Source organism: Sapajus apella, unplaced genomic scaffold (genome assembly GCF_009761245.1).
Source record: "Sapajus apella isolate SASKATOON/1434 unplaced genomic scaffold, GSC_monkey_1.0 scaffold1, whole genome shotgun sequence".
In the NCBI taxonomy this organism is placed as follows: Eukaryota; Metazoa; Chordata; class Mammalia; order Primates; family Cebidae; genus Sapajus; species Sapajus apella.
The window spans coordinates 29041892-29052099 of record NW_022436941.1 but is presented as its reverse complement, the minus strand read 5'-3'; positions in this window follow the sequence as shown (position 1 = coordinate 29052099).

Below are 10208 nucleotides of genomic sequence, written 5' to 3'. Positions count from 1 at the left end.
GCGATGGAGATGAGAAACTTCTTGGGAATTGGAGTAAAGGTTACTCTTGCTGTGCAAAGAGACTGATGGCATTTTGCTCCTGTTCTAGAGATCTGTGGAACTTTGAACTAGAGAGAGATGATTTAGGGTATCTGGTGGAAGAAATTTCTAAGCACCAAAACATTTAAGAGGAAGCAGAACATAAAAGTTTGGAAAATTTGCAGCTTGATGATGCAATGGAAAACAAAAAAACCATTTTCTTGGGAGAAATTCAAGCTGACTGCAAAAATTTGCATAAGTAACTAGAAGTCTAATGTTAATCTCCAAGACAATGGGGAAAATGTCTCCAGGGCATGTCAGACACCTTCACAGCAGGCCCCTGTCACAGGCTTAGAGGCCTACGAGGAAAAAGGTTTCCTGGGCCAAGTCCAGGTCCCCCTGCTCTGTGCAGCCTCTGGAAATGATGCCCTGCATCCCAGCTTGTTCAGCTCCAGCCATGGCTAAAAGGGGCAAAGGTATAGCCTGAGCCATGGCTTCAGAGAATGAAAGCCTCAAGCCTTGGTGGCTTCCATGTGGTGTTGAGCCTATGGATGCACAAAAGTCAAGAATTCATATTTTGGAACCTCCATGTAGATTTCAGAGGATGTATGTAAATGCATGGCTAGCAGGCAGAAGTTTGCTATAGGGATAGAGCCCTTATAGAGAACGTCTCTGCTACGGTAGTATGGAAGAGAAATGTGGGGTTGCAGCTCCACACAGTATCCCCACTGGGCTACTGTCTAGTAGAGCAGTGAGAAAAGGGTCACAGTCCTCCAGACCCCAGAATGGTAGATTCACTAACAGCTTGCACCATGTGCCTGGAAAAGCCACTGACACTCAACATCAGCCCCTGAAATCTGCCAGAAGGTGGGTCTACTCTGCAAAGCCACTGGGGTGGAGCTGCCCAAGGCCCTAGGAGCCCACCTTTTGTATCAGTGTGACCTAGATGTGAGATATAAAGTGAAAGGAGATCATTTTGGAACTTTAAGGTTTAATGACTGCCCTATTGGATTTTGTACTTGCATGGGGCCTGTAGCCCCTTTGTTTTGGCCAATTTCTCCCATTTGGAATGAGGGTATTTACCCAAGGTCTGTGCCTCTATTGTATCTATAAAGTAACTAACTTGTTTTTGATTTTACAGGCTCCTAGGCAGAAGGGACTTGCCTTGTCTCAGATGAAACTATGGACTTGAATTTTTGGGTTTATGCTGGAATGAGCTAAGATTGGGGGGACTGTTAGAAAGTCATGACTGTGTTTTGAAAAGTGAGGACATGAGATTTGGGGGGGGCCAGGAGTAGAGTCATATGGTTGGCTGTGTCTCTACCCACATGTCATCTTGAATTGCAGTTCCCATAATCCTCACATGTTATGGGAGGGACTTGGTGAAAAGTAATTTAATCATGCGGGTGGTCCCCCATGCTGTTCTCATGATAGTGAGTGAGTTCTCATGAGATCTGATCGTTTTACAAGGGCTTTCCCCATTTGCTCTGCACTTCTTCCTGTGCCATGTGAAGAAATACATGCATGCTTCCCCTCCCACTATGATGATAAGTTTCCAGAGGCTTCCCTAGCCATGCAGGACTGTGAGTCGGTTAAACCACTTTCTTTGATAAATTATCCAGTCTCAGATATGTCCTTATAGCAATATGTGAATGGAGGAAGACACACCCAGAGAGAAAATGTGTTGAAATGGAAAGATTATTGGAAGAAGTCTCAGGGACATAGGTCCAGTCCTGGCTTTGCCAGTAACTATGTCAGTTCACTCAGACTGCCTGGGCTTTACCATCCCCATTTGGAAATGAAAATATTAACCTAAATTCTATATTATAGAAGATCCCTGAGTCTAACAATCTATGAAGCAAAAGAGAGAATCAGATACACCTTCTTCACAGATAGACTTTCCAGAGGCTGTGTTTAATGCATGACTCTCCAGTCAGTCTGGTTCCCAGGTCCTGAGTCATCATGTTGGTGATTTATTAGGTTTAACTAACTACTATTTCCATATGAAAACAAGCCCAATTTCATTTATTTCTCCTTCCTAAGAAAGAAGTCAAATGTTTATAATTTATAAAAATAGTGAAATAAGAAAGGATAAGGAATTGAAAGAACCAGAGGCAAATACCTTTTTTTTTTTTTTTTGCTTTGAGAAAGATGACAGACCATTTCCTTGAGTTATTAGTGTACGGTGTCTGGGGAATGCATATAAAGAGCAGATGAATCCATTTGGCGTGTCTACACAGTGATATTTGGAGAGGATGGGAATATTTCCAGAGAATGATAAACACTAACATGCCTTCAAAAGCCTGAACTTGGGGTGGAGGGGAGACTTAGGAAGATGCTAATCTGAGAATGACATAATTCTAAATGCATGACTCACATTTACTTTCACTAAGGCAAGTTTCTGAGTATAATATGTAGCCACGGAGGTTGTTAGTATTCTTTGCAGAATCATCACCTGGGACAACAGTTAGTCAGTTACTAATACCTCTCCAGATTGAAAACAGATAGGCTCCGTGCAGGATGAGATTGAGTTTTACTTGAATGTTTTCCAATGTGTTTTTCTTATTATATTTACTGTACTAGAGAAGCAGTGTGTGCAGTGGTTAGAAACTTGAAGACAGTCTACCCATGATGTATTATTTTAGTAGCTGGGTGACCTTGAGCAAATTATTTAATCTCTTGCTTCAGTTAGTATGTCTCTAAAATAGCACTATTAATAGAATCTCAGAGTTTTTGTAAAGACTAAGTGAGCTAATACTCATAGATAGCTTGGAGGAGTGCCTACTGAGTGCTGCGTAGCACGGTATGTTACCTAGGATAATTACTGCTCCCATTGCATATGTTGCTGTAGAATAACTTTTGTGCCCACGACTAGGTAAGGAGCAGGTATCTAATTTGGAGTCGTGATTGGACATTGATCAACTAATGATTACTGTTGACATTGGCTGGACTAAAAAGATCAAAACTTGGATGGAAAAGTCTTACTATTCCTTACTCATGGTTGAGTCTTCTCATATAACCAGTAGTTGGCTTGGTTTTCATTCTGATTGGGAATTAGTTTTGTACCTCTTCTCTCCAAAGGGGGAAAGAAGGGTTGAATGAGTATAAATTGATAATGATATGAAAAATTTAGTGGTCTGAGATAGAAAGGTGATGTGTTCTGACAGTTCTTTCAAGAATATTGGGAATTGGATTAGGAGTGAAGGATAATGAAACTAGCAGCTATTATAATTCACAGATGCATTTTACTCCAGAAATAGGATATTCCAAGCTCTTTGCATGCGTGCTTAGTTCTTTATAGATTTTCAGTTTTAGCAAGAGAGTATTTGCCAATCATATGGCACCATCATATGCTTGAAATGAGAAAAACACCATTTGGGGACAACTGGACTCAAGAGAATTAACATGTTTCCATGCCTGTCAATATTACGGAGAGGGAGTCAGAAGTTCCTTATACAATATCTTCTTTCTACACTTTTTTTATTTTAAGTAGATACACTGATCTATGTAATTCTAAGTCTATGTAAATAGAAAACGAGAAGTGGATTGGATAGCAGGTCATACTTAGAGAACAGCATGCCTAAGTAGCAGGTTATACTCAGAGAACAATATGCCTCTTATTTTATTTACCTCTTTTCAAATAGGTAAAACAACCTCTGCCCTCTTTTCTTTTCCTTTCTGACATCCTGGTAAGTTTAGTATCCATTATTCAAACAACTATCGCTAAAAACAAAGTTTAACATTTTTTGTGTCTAATTGGAAAACAATGAAGGGTTCTCATGATATGATTATAATAAACACCACTCTGGGCTTTTTCTTTCTTAAATTCATTTCTTATTTGAACAAACCTCCTTTCTACACCCCAGTAGTTGTTCACATAAACTATAGTTCATTTCTTTAGTTCAAGTCCAGGAACGAAAATTTGTTTGCGAAAGTGCTCTAATCTTAACTGGTTGCAGTTTGCAAACAATTTCATTTTGTATGTACTAAGAAGGGTGCAAGGCTGGAAATGAGGGATGTGAGCCTTCAGACTCTAGATAGCCGTGGACATTTTTTCTGAGGTAATGACTTTAATAATGCTACACTTGACAGAAAGGGCAAGATAGAAAATAAGGTTGATAGTTCTAAGCTCTATTTTTCTCCTGAATTTTGGCAATTACTTTAGCTCTTGTAATCAGGGTCAAGACTCTTACCATTTTTTCTCTAAAGCCATAGATTGAAAATACTTATACACATCCATGAATCTCTATATCAGTGATATCAGGCAGATGGTAGATTGTGTAAGTTAGGATTCATATCAACTGCATATAACAGAAAAATTCAGAACGACAGTGACTTAAACAAGATTGATCTCTCTTATTTCTCTCACACACAAAAGGAATACAAAATTAGGCAGTCCAGAACTAATAAGGTGGCTCCACTGAGCTGTCAGGAACCCAAGATCCTTCCAGGTCTCTGTTCTCTCATCCCTAGCTGTGGCTCCTTAAAAGCCCCCAAAAGCCTCCAAATCACATTTATAGATGAGAGAACAAATGAAAGAGACTCTCCCTTAAGGGATTTCTCCCCAGAACTCCATTTAACAATTATATTTACATCTCATTGGCTGAAACTTAATGACAGCTAAAGAGGGCTGCAAGAAAGGCCGGAAAATTGTGACTTTTGCTAGGTAGTCACACACCCAGCTAAAGATGTGGTCTTCTATGACAAAGAAGCAACACATAGATAATGGAAGTTAGCTAGCAGTCTACATGCAGAATATTGCCGTAGATTCTAAGGCTAGCACGAAATCGAAAAGAATGTGAAATAATGCCTAGCCTTTGAGAAACCTGTATTCGTCTTCCCTAAGTTTACTATTTCTATATGTAAATGCAGGTTAGTAGATTATATTATCAAATTCATGTATTGACAATACAGCAGTTGCAAAAACTGATTATAGAAAGTGGAGGACATGAGAGAATTAAGTGGGGACGTTAGCCTTTCTACTCTTCTCAGACCACTCACCTGTGGATGCTCTGGAAGTTACCTGCCGTGATATTGCGAGCATTATGCACATTTCACCATGTCCTGACTCCTCTACAAACAAAAGACAAGCGCATATTCAAAGAGAAGGTAATTTGAGGTATAGGGGAGACCATCTTGTCACAACCAAATAGGTGACTCCAGAACTGCTTCTCAGTTGACGAAAAACTGTTAAGTCCTAGATGACTTAAGAGACAGCATATATTTAGAATAACTCATCTAGGAAATGCAATTATGCAGAATACTATGGTAAAAATGAGCCCATGAGTGCTGAAGGGGCACAGGACAAACATACACAAAGGTAGGAGTCAGTGAGGAAAAGCATGGGGAGAGAAAGTATTGAGGGTCTAGTTGAATGAAGGTCCCAGCCAAGAAGACATGTGGAGGATTCCGGCTGGCTGAGGGGATATTGCTAGTTCCTTCTCTCCTCACAAAGTTAGTTTTAATCCCTCTTAGGGGTTAGCAGAAAAAATGTGCAAGGTATTCAACTATCACTCCAGAAATAGTTAAAGCAAGAATCAGAATCACATCCATCATTCCATAAAAGCCAAATAATGAAATTTTAAATGAAAACTAAGGGCAGAAACAGACACCCATTTTTAGATCACAGAAAGAATACCTATCTTGGGGTATTTTGATCTTTGCCCTGGCTGTAAGGGAGTCCCAGGTCAAGTCTACACATGGAGCTGACTGTTGTCAAGTAGCCCCGAGCGACCTGAGTCTTCTAAGGGATCTTCATGAAACACGCAACCCTACTGACTTTACAGTTTTATTTAGTCTCACTCTAAGTGGTGAATCAGTCTTTCTCACTGACCTGAGACAACCCCGTGCAGCTGTGGCCTTGAGAAAATTCTCAGTAAGCCCTCTGGCAGGGACAGAAATGAAATAGTGAAAAGATCATAAAAATTTCCTTTTTCTCTAAGATTGCAAAGTCCCCTCATATGATTGAGTGGAGAGCAGACAAGGAGAACCAGCGAGCAGAGCTTTTCCTCAGAGTTAAGCCTTCCGGAAGCCCAACCCAACAGCATTGTACCCCTAGGGTAACAAAGAGAATGACTGGGGAGTTAGACCAGCAGTATTATTAGCAATATACTAGGAGGCACAACCCCCACTTCTCCCTCAGGATCTCAAGCCCCTTTGATATTCTTCTGGTTTCTTGGGCTTTGTCCTATTCCGATAACAAGGGCAGGCACAATTCCAGAGGCTTGATGTATTACACTTCTTAAACCTCCTCCATGTGGCTGGCCAAAAACAATACCTGTCCATCCTCTTTCTTCCCCTTGACAGTGCTATGGGGCTGTATTTGGAACACTTAGGGGTTCTGGGTGCCACCATGGTCCTAGCAAAGACAAACTAAGGAATGGGGATGTTCTTAGTTGTGAGAATTGGTGGAGGGTATTCTTCCAGCCTTCTAATTAGCAAAATGTCATAGAGATGCATAAAAGGGAGACAAGCAAGCCTCTTCAAACTGTTTATGGATAAGCACAATATTCATTTATTAAATTAACATCTGTTGATGCCGATCTTAATCAAGCACTCACTTAGGAACTAGGGATACAATGGTGAACAAGACAAATACGGCCTCCCCTGGAGTGGCACTTATATTCTCATGGAAGAGCAAATTTTGAACAACCAAATTTATAAGTAATTATTTAGTTGCAGGGATGCCAAACTGCTACAAGGAAGTACTAGTGTTACAGAGTAGATTACAAGGGCATTGACGCAGCAGGTTGTTCAGGAAAGGCTTCCCTGAGGTTGCATTTTGAGATTTAAATTGATATCTGCAGGAGCTTATTAGCAAGGACAGTGCTCCTGTCAGAGGGAAAAGCAATAGAAAGGCCCCAAGGAAGAGTATAGAGCATTACCACAAGAAAGAAAAACGTAATCTAGAACACAGTGAGCAGAGAGCCTTTTTACATTGGGCTGAGGCTGGCAGGCCATCTAAGGATTTCCACATCCCACAAAGAAAAATAATCGCAAAAGCTTCCAGACAGGGAAAAGGGTATTTCGAACTCCCCCTCTTAGATTTTGCCCTCTAGCTTCTCATTTGACATTTCCAGCCAATGAACTTCAAATTTTAAGGCAAATTAGGGAAAATCAAACAAATCTTTAAGCTTTGTGTAAAACTCGATTTGTTTTTCTGAGAGAAAATATTTATTTATTTATTTTTATCTTGTTTTTTGAACTTTTATTTTAGGTTCAGGGCACATGTTCAGATTTGTTATGTAGGTGTCATGGGGGGTTAGTGTACAGATTACTTTATCACCAGGTAATAAGCATAGTACCCAATAGGTAGATAGGTACCCTCCTCCTACCCATCACCCTCAAGTAGGCCACAGTGTTTGTGCCCTTCTTTGTGTCCATGTGTACTCAATTAAAACTAATTTCTTATATGAGATAATTACCAAGCAAATGTTCAGAAATGTAACAAATTAATGTTTTTATCTGATTTAATACATCTACAATTCAGCAGAATTGGCCTTGACACTTGAACTCATTTACCTCTAAATACATATGCAGATATGTTAGCCCTCTGATTCATATCCACTCATAGTTTTCTGCAGAAAGCATCAAATGCATGTTAATTTTGAGTAGTGAAAGAAAAACAGATCCTCCTGGATCAAGGAATAACTTTATTGGGAACACAGAAACTTATTGATGAAAAAGCAGAGTACTCTCTTGCTGCAAAATTGGATATCATACTTTCACCTGGATCAAAAAAAAGTATGGAGACATCAAATCCATCTAAAAAAGGGTAAAAAGTATGGTTAAAATAATGTACCCACACAGACTTTCAACTCTTAATTAGTCCCCTTAAACATTCCTCAATCTACTATTCCTGAAAATGTAAGCACTTGAGACTTAGAGCTTATATTTATTTTTTCAACTCCCATACATCTAGAATGATAAGAAGGTAGGGCTCTTTTGCCTACTGTGACACAGGCTTTTAGCTAATTTCCAAATTCAATTCCTCCTCTTCTGGGGAACGCAGCCTGACTACACTTCACATTGCTATCATGTGTGCCCAGTGGAATAGGAAAGGAAGTGATGTAGGCCGTTTCCAGGTCTGGCCCATAAAACTTCCCCAAAAGGCCATTCTTTGTGTTCCTTTTTCCTTCATCACCTTAATGTAAATAAGCAGGGTGACCTTAGAAATTACATGATAAAGATGATAGAGCCGTAAGACAGGGAAACCTTGGGCCCCTGGATCAAGGCTTGTCAAAAGCTGCCTACCAATCAGACACCTGCTGCTTAGGGCTCTGACTTTTAGTTCATGCTTCATTTCTGGCATATGACAACTTTTTTCTCAGAGCTCTGCTATGATTTAAGCTTTATGCTTTGTTCCACTTGTATGGTCTATTGTAATTTCTATGTAATTACATTAGGAAGATATCACATACTAGTTTCCCATGTTTCCAGAACCAGAACTATAATAATATGTACATTACTTGTGCCCTAACCATAATTAGCTGGGCATGGTGTAGCAAAATCAATATTTAGGAGGTAGTTTTGGATCTTGCAGTGCCTTGTCATCACTATGAGCTATCATATTTCATTGCACTTATTACGGTTGGAATCTCTGGTTAGTTGTTGGATGACTTTGGCTTCTTAAAAATATTGTGGATTGGGCTGATCATGGGAAAATGTTTATACTTTTTGTACCTTCCACCTTAAGGGAGGGGATTTTCACTTAGAGGACAACATATTCAAGTCATCTATCTAATCTTCTCAAGTGAGACACAACGTCCAAAATTTTAATATTACTTGGTAATTAACAAGAGTGAGAGAAATTGCACAAGAAATAGTGTAGGCATCTAAGAAAAAAGAGCAGTGTGGAAGGCGGTAAAGCAAGAGAGGAATTGTTCTACAGGAGGGTGTAATATAGTGGCTAGCAGTGAGACATCCTTAATTTACCACTCAGCTGGGCAACCTATCAATCCTCTCTGAACATAAGTTTTGTTGTTGTTTTTCCGCATGTTGGAGTGCAGTGGCATGATCTCAGTTCACTGCATCCTCCACCTCCCAGGTTCAAGTGATTCTTCTGCCTCAGCTTCCGGAGTTGCTGGGTTAACAGACACCCACCACCATGCCCAGCTGATTTTTCTATTTTTAGTAGAGACGGGTTTTGTCATGTTGGCTAGGTTGATCTCGATCTCCTAACCTCAGGTGATCCACCCACCTTGAACTCCCAAAGTGCGGGGATTACAGGTATGGGCCACTGCCCCCAGCCCAAGTTTCTTATCTGTAAATAGAGGATGATATTAACTATCTCATAAATTGTAATTTGGAAAAGTGAGATAATACATGTAAAAACAGAGCCTGAAACAAAGCAAGCACTGAATATATGCTATATATGACTATTTAAAATTGCTGCTGGATCACGAGGTCAAGAGATCAAGACCATCCTGGTTAACATGGTGAAACCCCGTCTCTACTAAAAATACAAAAATTAGCTGGGCATGGTGGTGCGTGCCTGTAGTCCCAGCTACTTGGGAGGCTGAGGCAGGAGAATTGCTTGAACCCAGGAGGCGGAGGTTGTGGTGAGCTGAGATTGTACCATTGCACTCCAGCCTGGCTAACAAGAACGAAACTCCATCTCAAAAAAAAAAAAATTGTTGCATAAGTGGATGGGGAGAAAAAATGGCAAATGTGCTTGGTTGAAAGCTCCTAAAAAGGCGGCTTGCCAGCCCTCCGTAGAGCCCAAATCTGTTATTTAATCATCCGGTCCACTGACTTAGCTGACTTTGGACCCTTCAAATCTGGCCTCCCACTCTGTAATAAGGACCATGAAAACCCACAAGGTCATAGTGGCAAAATTGGGCCAGCTCTTCCCTCTTCCAGGCCCTCCTCACCGCTTGTTGGCAATGATCACCATAGCTCACTGTTAACCAGTTGCCACTACTATGTTTTGAAAGACTCAAACCCCTCATGATTCCATCTCCAGTGCCAGACTCAGGGCTCACAAAGAAAACATGCTTCTGAATTTTTTAAATATCTTCCAGAAGCCCCTTTGGAAAGATCCAGACTTTTGCTTTAAAAAATACCTTTGAACAGAGTTCAAAGTGAACTTGAACTCCGGGAATAGTGGTGGGCACTCCAGTGAAACCTGGTCAATGGTGCCTTAAAATACTCAATAAATAACAACTGCTACTATGAGTAATTTCTTTAGT